We start from the raw sequence: 12,602 nt of genomic DNA on the forward strand, positions 1-12,602 counted from the left end.
GTCCACTTCTCTTTTAGCCACTCCACTTGGGTTGCTAGTTTCTCGAAAGCCCAAAAGAACGTTTCTACTTTTTTCTCTTCAAATTCCAGGAGAGCCTGTATAAATTTAAACACATCACCACTGAGTTCTGTTCTAGGACTAAGCTCCCCTCCACGTTCTGACAGCTTTCCATTCTGTGCCAGCATCACAAGCTGGAATTCTCTCTCCCTTTCTTCTCTCTCTTTCCCGTTCACTTTCTCTTCTCTCATGTTCTTTACCCTCTCTTTCTCATCCTCTCTTCTCTCATTGTCTTCATCCTCTCTTTTCTATTCTCTCATTTTCTTTATCCTCTCTCCCATCCTCTCTTCTCTAATTTTCTTTATCCTCTCCCTTTCCCATTCTCTCTCCTCTCGTTTTCTTTATCCTCACTTTCCCATTCTCTCTCTCTCTTTCTTGTCTCCCTTGCTCTCTCTTTCCTCTCTCTTCATTTCCATTTCTTTCTGTTTCATCTCAATTTTCCTTAACTCCCTTTTATCCTCCAACTGCCACCGAGTTTCCCGACCAGAAGTCTCTGATGCTACACTCGCTCATCGGCTTCCCTGGATTCTGGCACCGTTAAATGTTTAGCAATCGATCGCATACACTGCCCTCCGCTTTCACAGCTTTAGCTGGTACCCATTTTTTTTTCCAATTAAGGGGTAATTTAGCGTGGCCAATTCGCCTACGCTGCACATCTTTAGGTTGTGGGGGTGAGACCCACACAGACACGGGGAGAATGTGCAAACTCCACACATTGACCCGGGGCCAGGATCGAATATGGTTTCTCGATGCCAAGAGGCAGGCACTGCTAACCACTAGCATCAAGTGCCTCGGTACCACCATTTTTAATGCACCTGCCAACTTGACAAGTTAGTGAATTATGTGTGAAACCCCAATAGTGAACCGGCTGACGGCTTCCCACCTGGAGAAATTGGTTGGCAGCAAATCGGAGGGGGCATCCACAGGTCTGGGCAGCTCTTTAATCGACTGGCAGCCAAAAAGATGAGAGTGCCTTAAAACTGCTTCAGGCTTGAATCTTTCACAGGACCGACAAAATGGGCATTGCTTCTCCTGTTCCAGAAGTTTCTGAAAAGCTCCACCAATCCCAAACAAGAATTGGTCCAAGGCCCGGATTCAAACCAGTTGATTGGCTGCTTGCAAGTCCATCCACATGACATCACGGGACTCTGCCACACCGCATATGAATCAGAGGGGATTTGCCGAATCAGTCCAGGTTTGTCAGCGATGGGGTATCAGTTCATACCCAAAGATCCATGATTTTAAAACAGGCTAGGAATGCAGGCATGAAATGAGAAACAAGAAACAGACCAGGATTTCAACAAGTCCTTACACTCCCACTGTATACAATCCCAATGAACCCAAAACCCTTCCCATTCACTCCCACTGTACACAATCCCAATGAACCCAACCCCTTCCCGTTCACTCCCACTGTACACAATCCCAATGGACCCAACCCCCTTCCCATTCACTCCCACTTACACAATCCCAATGGACCCAAACCCCTTCCCGTTCACCTCCCACTATATTGCAATCCCATGGACCCAAACCTCTTACGGTTCACTCCCACTGTACACAACCCCAATAGACACCAAATCCCTTCCCGTTCACTCCCACTATATACAATCCCAATGGACCCAAATCCCTTCCCATTCACTACCCACTGTACACAATCCCAATGGACCTAAACCCCGTCCCATTCACTCCCACTGTACACAATCCCAATGGACCCAAACCCCTTCCCCTTCACTCCCACTGTACACAATCCCAATGGACCCAAACCCCTTTGCATTCACCCCCACTGTACACAAACCCAATGGACCCAAACCCCTTCCCCTTCACTCCCACTGTAACAATCTCAATGGACCCGAACCCCTTCCCATTCACCCCCACTGTACACAATCCCAATGGACCCAAACCCCTTTGCATTCACCCCCACTGTACACAAAACCAATGGACCCAAACCCCTTCCCCATTCACCCCCACTATACACAATCCCAATGGACCCAAACCCCTTCCCATTCACTTCCACTCACACAATCCCAATGTAGCTAAACTTTTTCCCATTCTCCCCCATTGTACACAATCCCAATGGAGTGGCGGCACGGTGGCACAGTGGTTACCACTACTACCTCACAGCGTGGAGGACGAGGGTTCGATACCGGCCCTGGGTCACTGTCCGTATGGAGTTTGCACATTTACGCCGTGTCTGCGTGGGTCTCACCCCCACAACTCCAAGATGTGCAGGTTAGGTGGACTGGCCATGATAAATTGCCCCTTCATTGGAAAAAAAATAATTGAATACTCTAAATCTATTTTTAAAAAGCACAATCCCAATGAACCCAAACCCTTCTTGTTCACTCCCACTGTACACAATCCCAATGGGCCCAGACCCCTTCCCATTCACTCCCACTGTACACAATCCCAATGGACCCAAACCCCTTCCCGTCACTCCCACTGTACACAATCCCAATGGATCCAAACCCCTTCCCGTTCACTCCCACTGTACACCAATCCCATGGGCCCAGACCCCTTCCCATTCACTCCCACTGTACACAACCAATGGATTCCAAACCCCTTCCCATTCACTCCCACTGTACCAATCCCAATGGACCCCAACACCTTCCCGTTCACTCCACTGTACACAATCCCAATGGACCCAAACCACTCTTCCCGTTCACTCCCACTGTACAACAATCCCAATGGGCCCAAACCCCTTCCCATTCACTCCCACTGTACACAATCCCAATGGATCCAAACCCCTTCCCATTCACTCCCACTGTACACAATCCCAATGGATCCAAACCCCTTCCCATTCACTCCCACTGTACACAAATCCCAATGGACCCAAAACCCCTTCCCGTTCATCCCACTGTACACAATCCCAATGGGCCAAACCCCTTCCCATTCACTCCACTGTACACAATCCAATGGGCCCAAACCCCTTCCCATTCACTCCAACTGTACACAATCCCAATGGGCCCAAACCCCTTTCCCATTCACTTCCCACTGTACACAATCCCAATGGCCCAAACCCCTTCCCATTCACTCCCACTCTACACAATCCCAATGGGGCCCAAACCCCTTCCATTCCCTCCCACTGTACACAATCCCAATGGCCCAAACCCCTTCCCATTCACTCCCACTGTAAGCAACAATCCAATGGAGCCAAACCCCTTCCCATTCACTCCAACTGTACACAATCCCAATGGACCCAAACCCCCTTCCCATTCACTCCAACTGTACACAATCCCAATGGCCCAAACCCCTTCCCGTTCACCTCCCACTGTACACAATCCCAATGGACCCAAACCGCTTCCCAGGTCACTCCCACTCTACCCAATCCCAATGGTCCAAATCTCATTCCAGTTCCACTCCCATGGTGTGGGGTTCTCGGTAGTCTGTTTTGATGATTGGATCCCTGGATTGCGTCCCCCTGCCCATTTTTTTCCAGATGATGATCATACTTGGTGGAATCTGCGCGATTATTGTCATCGTAATCATCAGTACGTATCAACGGACTGGGTGTGGTGGTGGGAGAAGGGAAATGACCAGGGTGGGCAGTATCCGGGGGGGGGGGGGGGTCCCACGGCAGGACAGGAAGCGGGATGGTGGTGGGCGGGGGACAGGCGTCGGTGCGGGGATTTATCAGCCAATTTGTCTGTACAAGGCCCATGAAGGTGTCCATGCCTCAAGGGAATGAGAGAGATTCAGAGGATTGACACCTGACACAAGGGGGTGGTCCCATTAGGAGAGATGGCTTTGAAGGCTGATGAGGCCCCTCGGGTCTCGAAACCCGGCTGGTTCGAACACGCAAGGGACTTTGTTTCACAGTCTGGGAGTGCGAGTAGGGCGGCCATTTCGGCAACTGAGGCAAGGAGGGATTCTTCCTCCAGAGGCCACTCGTGTCATGTTGATCTCAAGGCTGAGGTCTCTGGAGCACGGAGCGAGACAGGCTGGGGCTGAATGGCCACATTGGTCACCTTCTTATTGAAGGGCAGGGAGGGAGGGGGGGGGTGGTGGCTGTCTTCGAGCGGGCTGAATGGCCTCAGCCTGATCTCTCTCTCTCTTATTGCAATTTCTCACTCTTTCTCTTGTCTTTCTCTCTCCTGCACAGTCTATTTCTTCACTTGAGGAGGTCACCAAGCAACGACGAGGGACGTTATCTTCCCCCCCTCTCCCCGATTCCACCCTGCCCCCGTCTCTCACCGAAGAATCTACAGACGAAAATTTCTTCTCCTGTCCCCAAGCACTTTGTGTTTTCGTGTTAAGGGGACGCATGTCCCTTTGTTTTATACATACGTATATATATATATATATATATCGATGTGATTGTCACTGTGTAGATTGGGTTTACGTTTTAGAATTTGATTTTTAAGCATTTCGGATGTGCTCTTCTCTCTCTCCTTCCCTCTCCCTCCTTTCCCCCCCTCTCTGTCTCTTTGTGCTCCATATTTCTCTCCCCCACTTCCTCCTCTCTCGACCTCCCTCTGTCCCTTTCTCCCCTCACTCTTTCTATTCCCCCTGTTCTTTTTCTCCCTCCCTCTCTCTGTTCCTTTCTCTCTCCCTGTCCCTCTCCCTCCCTCCATTCCTCTCTTTCCCTCCCTTCCATTGCCCTAAATAGGCCAACAGCCAAATCTATGAGGGGACTTTGTACCTTTTGCCCCACTGCCCCATCCCAACCCCCTCGACCCCACCACAGCTTCCCACTCACTCCCTACTCTCCCACCCTTCTGCCCTCCTTCCCTCCATCCTGCACTCCCTCATTCCCTTACTCCCCTCAGTCCCTCCCTCCTTCATCTCCTTCCCTTACTCCCTCCTTCCCTCACCGTCGCCCTCCTTCATCACTCCCTCCTTACCTCACTCCCCCGTTCCCTCACTCCCTCATCCCCCACCCACCCACTGAGGGCAGTGCCCCTCCTGACCGTACCTCCTCCCCCGAACCTCGGAAGCGTCTGTTCCCCATCACTGTGGGTGAGGGGGTCCAGGTTACTACTTACTCGTCAGGGGCGGGGTGAAGAGGGAGAATCGCCCGACCTCCATTGATTGGCCGGAATCAGTAACCAATTGCTCTCCAGTCATTCCTGGGAGGGGGAGAGGCAAAGAGGGAGAGGTAGGTTCTCCCAATTGGGGAGAAAAGGGGGCAGAGAGGGTGACAGACATAGTGAGAGTGAGACAGAGAGAATGAAAGAGACAGAGAGAGAGACAAAGTGAGACAGAGAGAATGAATGAAATGAAAATCGCTTATTGTCACGAGTAGGCTTCAAATGAAGTTACTGTGAAAAGCCCCTAATCGCCACATTCCGGCGCCAGTTCAGGGCGGCTGGTATGGGAATTGAACCGTGCTGCTGGCCTGCCTTGGTCTGCTTTAAAAGCCAGCGATTTAGCCCAGTGTGCTAAACCAGCTCCAGAATGAAAGACAGAGTGAGACAGAGAGAATGAAAGAGACAGAGAGAAAGAGAGAATGAAAAAGACAGAGAGAGAATGAAAGAGACAGAGAGACAGAGAGAGAATGATTATGCGACTCTTGGACAGACACATGGACAGCAGTAAATTGAAGGGGTGGAGGTTAGGTTGATCTTAGATTAGGATAAGTGGTCGGCACTGTGCTGTTATTGTTCTATGTTCGATGAAAGAGAGAATCACAGAGACGGAGTGTGTGGGGGATACAGAGAGAGAGAGAGAGATCTCTGGTCCCAAGTCCTGGCTCCTCCCCACCCTATGGGTAGCTTGGAAGTGCAAGTGCTGAGGTCGAGTGGAGGATGTTTTGGGGATTTGATGGACGCCCCCCTTCCCCTCAAAACATTAAGAGCAGAGATAATTTCCCTCCAGCCCCCTGCCTGCCGCACCCGGGGGGTGGGGGACCCCCACACTATCGCCCCTGCCTCAGAATCTCCCCAATCCCTCCCTTCACAACTTTCCCCAAAGCCCCCCACCTCAACTCCCCCAAACCCCTCTCCTCACAACTCTCCCCCAACCCCCTCTCCTCACAACTTTCCCCAAACCCCTCTCCTCACAACTCTCCCCAAACCCCTCTCCTCACAACTCTCTCCAAACCCCTCTCCTCACAACTCTCTCCAAACCCCTCTCCTCACAACTCTCTCCAAACCCCTCTCCTCACAACCTCCCCAAACCCCTCTCCTCACAACTCTCCCCAAACCCCCACCTCAACTCTCCCCAAACCCCTCTCCTCACAACTCTCCCCAAACACCCCACCTCAACTCTCCCCAAACCCCTCTCCTCACAACTCTCCCCAAACCGATCTCCTCACAACTTTCCCAAACCCCTCTCCTCACAACTCTCCCCAAACCCCTCCTCACAACTCTCCCCAAACCCCTCTCCTCACAACTTTCCCCAAACCCCCACCTCAACTCTCCCCAAACCCTCTCCTCACAACTCTCCCAAACCCCTCTCCTCACAACTCTCCCAAACCCCTCTCCTCACAACTTTCCCCAAACCCCCCTCCTTACAACTCTCCCCCCAAACCCCTCTCCTCACAACTCTCCCCAAACCCCACCTCACAACTCTCCCCAAACCCCTCTCCTCACAACTTTCCCCAAAGCCCCCACCTCAACTCTCCCCAAACCCCACCTCACAACTCTCCCAAACCCCTCTCCTCACAACTCTCCCAAAACCCTCTCCTCACAACTCTCCCCAAACCCCACCTCACAACTCTCCCCACAACCCCACCTCACAACTCTCCCCCAAACCCCACCTCACAACTCTCCCCAAACCCCTCTCCTCACACGTCTCTCCCAAAACCCCTCTCCTCACAACTCTCCCCAAATCCCCCTCCTTACAACACTCACCCAAACCCCACCTCACAACTTTCCCCAAACCCCCCACCTCACAACTCTCCCCAAACCCCACCTCACAACTCTCCCCAAAACCCCTCTCTCCACAACTCTCCCAAACCCCTCTCCCACAACTCCTCCCCAAACCCCTCTCCTCACAACTCTCCCCAAACCCCTCTCCTCACAACTCTCCCCAAACCCCCCCTCCCTTACAACACTCCCCAAACCCCTCCCTTACAAATCTCCTCAAACCCCCCACCTCACAACTCTCCCCAAACCCCACCTCACAACTCTCCCCCAAACCCCTCTCCTCACAACTCTCCCCAAACCCCCCACCTCACAACTCTCCCCAAACCTCTCTCCTCACAACTCTCCCCAAACCTCTCTCCTCACAACTCTCCCTCAACCCCTCCTCACAACTCTCCCCAAACCCCACCTCACAAATCTCCCCCAACCCCCTCTCCTCACAAACTCTCCCCCAAACCCCTCTCCTCACACACTCTCCCCAACCCCACCTCACAACTCTCCCCAAACCCCACCTCACAACTCTCCCCAAACCCCTCTCCTCATAACTCTCCCCAAACCCCTCTCCTCACAACTCTCCCCAAACCCCTCTCCTCATAACTCTCCCCAAACCCCTCTCCTCACAACTCTCCCCAAACCCCTCTCCTTACAACTCTCCCCAAACCCCCCCCCCCCCTCCTTACAACTCTCCCCAAACCCCTCCCTTACAAATCTCCCCAAACCCTATCCACCCTCCTCGAGTGTGCTTGATTTACACTTTCTAGATCGTTCTCTTGTTGTGTAACCTTGTTGTGACCTTTAACCGCCCCCCTCCCCCAACATCCCTGCCCTTTGACCGGTGTCTAGGAGACTTTTTCTGTTCAAAAAGATGAGAAATCTAAAAGTATTTTAAAAAGCTTCGTGAAAAAAAATAATAATCTATAACCGAAAAACAGCATGTCTATTTAATGTACGCTCGGCCTCACAAGGGTCAAGATTAAAGTAAAAAAAAGCAGGCTCCTACCTGACTTGTATACCGAACTACGAGTAGGCCTCAGCCTCTGTCAGTACTTTCCTGAAAGGTGTCACTCGGGGTGTGGCAGGATGGGGTAGGGGGGGGGGGGTGTTATGAGGCTTGTTTCTCTTCATCCCCCGGCTCTGCCACCCCACCCTAACTGCCGTGGAAGATATCATGTTTGCAACATGGGTTCTGAACCTGTTGCCCCCCCCCCCCAGCAAATCCCACAACTTACACAGATCCCCCAAGCCCAATGTGCTCTTTTGTTGTGCCAAAGCCTAGTTTAATAGACCACAAATCCAAGCGGAGTCGTAGAAAGAAATAAAGTTTTATGACCATTTGCCACACCTGTAGACTCCCTGCAGGTTATGACCCTAGGTAGGACAGGGACTTTACAACCAGGGGGCAAAATGTGGCCTTCCAGATGGCACCCACACCCCCCACCACTGCCTGGGGGAGCTGACTTGGGGGAAAAGACATTTAAACCTCCCCCGGGGTCAGTGCTTAGACCCGGCTCAGCGCGTTGTGGAGCCGAATAGGTGCAAGAGAGAGACAATTATAAAGGGGGGCCTGCCAACGGGGGAAGTGATCAGCAAGTTATGAAGATTTGATGGACTGGGGTTGTTTTTATCTGGGTTGGGAGGGGGGAGGGGGGCGGGGTCTGGAACTCGCTACCTGAAAGGATGGTGGAGGCAGCGACTCTCATAACATTTAAGAAGTATTTAGATGTGCAATTGGGATCCCAGGGCACACAAGGCTATGGACCAAGTGCTGGAAAATGAGTTTAGAATAATTAGGGGTTTGTTTTTGACCGGCGCAAGGGCTGAAGGGCCTTATCTGTGCTGTAGACTCTGACTCTAGGGCCTCCCGCCCCCACCCCGGCAACAATTTATCCTGGATTCCATGACGTTGCCAGGCCTCAATTGAGGCCTGAGCGGATCACGAGGGCACATCAAAATTGAACAGGAATCCACCAAAAACATTTTTTTTTCAGCAGCTGTGACAGCACGAGAACAATGTTTCCAAAATTCCTCATTCTGCACAAGTCCTCCTCATTGGAAACTGTCAGGTCAAGATACGGGGGAGTGTGCAGAAGAGCCTGTGGCCTACTCGAGTGATCTAGCTAATAAATGTATGTTTTTGCGCCAACTGTATCCTCATTATTTTTCACACACTGGCAACAAAATATATTTGAAAAGGATTAAGGAAAGTAAAGCTCCCTCTACACTGTCCCCATCAAACACTCCCAGGACAGGTACAGCACGGGGTTAGATACAGAGTAAAGCTCCCTCTACACTGTCCCCATCAAACACTCCCAGGACAGGTACAGCACAGGGTTAGATACAGAGAAAAGCTCCCTCTACACTGTCCCCATCAAACACTCCCAGGACAGATACAGCACGGGGTTAGATACAGAGTAAAGCTCCCTCTACACTGTCCCCATCTAACACTCCCAGGACAGATACAGCACGGGGTTAGATACAGAGTAAAGCTCCCGATACATTATCCCCATCAAACATTCCCAGGACAGGTACAGCACGGGGTTAGACACAGAGTAAAGCTCCCGATACATTATCCCCATCAAACATTCCCAGGACAGGTACAGCACGGGGTTAGATACAGAGTAAAGCTCCCTCTACACTGTCCCCATCAAACACTCCCAGGCCAGGTACAGCGCGGGGTTAGATAATAATAATCTTTATTAGTGTCACAAGTAGGCCTACATTAATGCTGCAATGAAGTTACTCTGAAAATCCCTTCGTCCCCACACTGACGGAGCAGCGCACCGTCGAAAGGTCTGTATGGAGGGAGGGCAGCACTGTCCAAGGGTCAGTACTCAGGGGGTGCTGTACCGTCAGAGGGTCAGTACTGAGGATCAGTACCGCATTGTCAAAGGGTCAGTACTGAAAGATCACCACACTGTTGGAGGGTCAGTACTGAGGACTGCCACACTGTCTAATCGTCCATGCTGAGGAAGCGCTGCACTATCAGACGGTCAGTGCTAACGGAGAAACCCAGTGTCAGTTTGTCAACGCTGAGGGAGCAGCACATTGTCAAGAGGGTCAGTGCTGGGGTCTGCCACACTGTCAGTGAGTCAGTTCCACACTGTTGAAGGGTCAGTGCTGAGGGAGCGACACACTGTCAGTGGGTCAATACTGAGGGAACGCCGCACTGTCGGAGGGTCAGTACTGAGGGAGCGCTGCAATGTCAGAGGGTCAGTACTGAGAGAGTGCTGCACTGTCAGAGGGTCAGTACTGAGGGAGCGCTGCAATGTCAGAGGATCAGGACTGAGGGAGCGCCGCACGGTCAGATGGTCAGTACTGAGGGAGTGCCGCAATGTCAGAGGGTCAGTACTGAGGGAGCGCCGCAATGTCAGAGGGTCAGTACTGAGGGAGCGCTGCCACGGTCAGTGGGTCAGTACTGAGGGAGCGCCGCACTGTCAGAGGGTCAGTACTGAGGGAGCAGTCGAGGGGACACACTGGAGTGCCACACAGCCTAAGGGAGCGACGCATTGTTGAAGGGTCAGTAGACGGAGAGACTCACCATCAGAGGGTCAGTATTGATGGAGCACTGCATAGTCGAAGGGTCAGTACTGAGGGAACGCTGCACTGTCAGAGGGTCAGTACTGAGGGAGCGCCACACTATCAGAGGGTCAATACTGAGGGAGTGCTGCACTGTCAGAGGGTCAGTACTGAGGGAGCGCTGCACTGTCAGAGGGTCAGTACTGAGGGAGTGCTGCACTGTCAGAGGGTCGGTACTGAGGGAACGCTGCACTGTCAGAGGGTCAGTACTGAAGGAGCGCCGCACTATCAGAGGGTCAGTACTGAGGGAGCGCCGCACTATCACAGGGTCAATCCTGAGGGGGCGCCGCACTGTCGGAGGGTCAGTACTGACGGAGTGCCGCACTGTCGAAGGGTCAGGACAAGAGGGCATGCCGCACTGTCAGAGGGTCAGTACTAAGGGAGCACCGCACTGTCAGAGGGTCAGTGCTGGCGGACTGCCACACTGTGAAAGTCAGTACTGAGGGAGTGCTGCACTGTCAGAGGGTCAGTACTGAGGGAGTGCTGCACAGTCGGAGAGTCAGTACTGAGGGAGTGCTGCACTGTCAGAGGGTCAAGTACTGAGGGAGTGCTGCACTGTCAGAGGGTCAGTACTGAGGGAGTGCTGCACAGTCGGAGAGTCATACTGAGGGAGTGCCGCACTGTCAGAGGGTCAGTACTGAGGGAGTGCTGCACAGTCGGAGAGTCAGGTACTGAGGGAGTGCTGCACTGTCAGAGGGTCAGTACTGAGGGAGTGCTGCACTGTCAGAGGGTCAGTACTGAGGGAGTGCCACACTGTTGGAGGGTCAGTACTGAGGGAGTGCTGCACTGTCAGAGGGTCAGCACTGAGGGAGCGCTGCATTGTCAGAGGGTCAGTACTGAGGGAGCACTGCATTGTCAGAGGGTCAGTACTGAGGGAGTGCACACTGTCAGAGGGTCAGTACTTTAAAAAAAATTTTTTTTAGAGTACCCAATTCACCTACCCTGCACATCTTTGAGTTGTGGGGGTGAAACCCACACAACACAGGGGAGAACTCCACACGGACAGTGACCCAAGGCCGGTATAGAACCTGGGGCCTCGGCACTCAGAGTCAGCAGTGATAAGCACTGTGCCACCGTGCTGCCCTGAAGGGTCAGTACTGAGGGATTACCACACTGTTGAAGTGTCAGGACTGAGGGCGAGACGCACAGTTGAAGGGTCAGTAGAGGGAGAGATGCACCATCAGAGGGTCAGTACTGAGGAAGCGCTGCACCATCAGAGGGTCAGTACTGAGGGAGTGCCGCACTGTCGGAGGATCAGTACTGAGGGAGTGCCTCACTGTCAAAGGGTCAGTACAGAGGGAGTGCCGCACTGTCAGAGGGTCAGTACTGAGGAAGCGCTGCACCATCAGAGGGTCAGTACTGAGGGAGTGCCGCACTGTCAGAGGGTCAGTACAGAGGGAGTGCCGCACTGTCAGAGGGTCAGTACTGAGGAAGCGCTGCACCATCAGAGGGTCAGTACTGAGGGAGCGCTGCACTGTCGGAGGGTCAGTACTGAGAGAGTGCCGCACTGTCGGAGGGTCAGTACTGAGGGAGTGCCGCACTGTCAGAGGGTCAGTACTGAGGGAGCACCGCACTGTCAGAGGGTCAGTACTGAGGGAGCGCTGCACTGTCGGAGGGTCAGTACTGAGAGAGTGCCGCACTGTCGGAGGGTCAGTACTGAGGGAGTGCCGCACTGTCGGAGGGTCAGTACTGAGGGAATGCTGCATTGTTGGAGGATCAGTGCTGAGGGAGTACCACTCTCGGGAGTGTCAGTACTGAGGGTGCGCCGCCCTGTGGGAAGGTTAGGAGTGAGGGAGCGTTGCAATGTCAGAGGATGATGTAATAAATGAGTTTAGGGAGTTAGGCTGGAAGTTAAAAGCCAGGACAGAGTTGTCATCTCTGGTTTGTTGCCGGTGCCACGTGATAGCGAGGCTAGGAATAGGGAGAGAGTGCAGTTGAACACGTGGCTGTAGAAAAGGTGTTGGAGGGAGGGCTTCAGGTATTTGGATAATTGGAGCGCATTCTGGGGAAGGTGGGACCTGTACAAGCAGGACGGGTTGCATCTGAACCAGAGGGGCACCAATATCCTGGGAGGGAGGTTTTCTAGTACTCTTTGGGAGGGTTTAAACTAATTTGGCAGGGTAATGGGAACCAGACTTGTAGTCCAGCAACTAAGGTAGCCGATGTTCA

The 12,602-nt window shown here is 52.8% G+C and overlaps 1 long non-coding RNA gene across 1 annotated transcript; it reads left to right on the top strand.

The window, feature by feature from the left end:
• Positions 1-3,397: 3,397 nt before the first annotated feature.
• LOC119979664 lies at positions 3,398-4,754 on the top strand. The gene is made up of 2 exons (XR_005463764.1): positions 3,398-3,542; positions 4,154-4,754. It is a non-coding gene; the product is annotated as an uncharacterized LOC119979664 (long non-coding RNA).
• Positions 4,755-12,602: the final 7,848 nt, after the last annotated feature.

The sequence above is a fragment of the Scyliorhinus canicula genome, chromosome 16 (genome assembly GCF_902713615.1).
Source record: "Scyliorhinus canicula chromosome 16, sScyCan1.1, whole genome shotgun sequence".
In the NCBI taxonomy this organism is placed as follows: domain Eukaryota; kingdom Metazoa; phylum Chordata; class Chondrichthyes; order Carcharhiniformes; family Scyliorhinidae; genus Scyliorhinus; species Scyliorhinus canicula.